This window comes from Vombatus ursinus, unplaced genomic scaffold (assembly GCF_900497805.2).
Source record: "Vombatus ursinus unplaced genomic scaffold, bare-nosed wombat genome assembly UNPS02009062.1, whole genome shotgun sequence".
Lineage (NCBI taxonomy): Eukaryota > Metazoa > Chordata > Mammalia > Diprotodontia > Vombatidae > Vombatus > Vombatus ursinus.
In genome coordinates, this window is record NW_020948840.1 from 20152542 (window position 1) to 20154080 (window position 1539).

Here is a 1539-nt window from a genome sequence, read left to right on the forward strand (position 1 = left end):
TCATTTCTCTTCCCAGTTTTTCCTCTACTTCTCTTACTTGCTTCTCAAAATCCTTTTTGAGCTCTTCCATGGCCTGGGACTGATTCATATTTTTCTTGGAGGCTTTGGATGTAGGAGCTTTGACTTTGTTGTCTTCTTCTGGTTGTGTGTTTTGATCTTCCTTGTTACCAAAGAAAGATTCTTTGACTGACTTTTTTTGTGCAGATTGCTTATGTTCCCAGCCAATTACTTGCATTTTAAACTCTTTGTTAAGGTAGGGGTCTGCTTCCAATGTGGAGAATGTACTGTCCCAAGCTTCAGGGACAGCTGTTTCAGAGATACTTCTAGGGACCCGTAAATTTTCCACTTTTCCAAGGTGGTATGATCAAGGGCAAGGTGTTTATTCCTTTCCTGGCCTGTTCCCTGGTCTATGAGTGACCACAAGCACTCTTTTCTGCCTTGGAAATGTGAGGAGGATTCCCTCTCCACTTCCACTACAAACTCCACCACGCCAGCTCTCCTCCTTGTCCTAGGACTGCCACCAGAACTGTGACCCAGATCTAAGCATGGGCAAAGCAAGGGAATCCTGCCTCAGCGCCAGCAAAGAAATCCCTGCAATTCCCCTCTGATCAGCTACTTGATTCCTCCTCAATCTGTGGGCCAAGAGCTCTTGGGCTGTGCTGGTACTGGAGCTGGAATGGAGACCAAGCTTCTCTCTCACTGTGGTCACAGACCTTTCCTACTGACTTTCTAAGTTGTCTTTGGCATTTGTGGGTTGAGAAGTCTGGAAATCGTCACAGCTGCCTGTGATTTAGTCCTCTGAGGCCTGCTCCAGTTTCACTGAGGCCTGGTCTTTGACTGTGTACCCACGCTAAACTGCGTTTCTCTCCCAGCCTGGCACAATAGACCTTTCCAATTAACCATCCAGATTGTCTTGGGTTGGAAATTTGTTTCACTCTGTCTTTCTGTGGGTTCTGATGCTCCAGAATTTGTTTAGAACCAATTTTTATAGGTATTTTGAGGGGTTTTGGGGGGAGAGCACTGATTTCATTCTGCCATCTTGGCTCCACCCCCAAATTTATCTCATTTTCTCTATTAACCCATTTTCATCTTAATTTCTGATGGGCATTGAAAAATTGATGATGTTCTATTTCTGTCAAATGTTACATAGTTTATATTTTTGTATTACTATTGTTTTGCTTTTTCTCTTATATTATTCACTTATTCCTGTCTGTCCTATCTGTCTACATTACAGATGTAGGAATAAAGAGAGAATGGCTGTAATGTGCTTTGAGAACATTAAACTAAAATAAGAAATCCCAGATTCCCATATTTTATGGGTATTACCAGGAATGGTTCTTATGACCTGTTTCCATGGTGATGACAAGAGTACTGGATGAGTCAAACCCAAGATGGAAATAAAAAGCAATATTTAATTTAGTCTGATCACTAACCATAACTCAAGTTAGCCACCCAAAGGGGCAGGGCACCTTGGGACACTCATCCCACACACTTGTGGTATAATCTATTTGAGAAAAGTCATGTTCTATCTAGCTTATA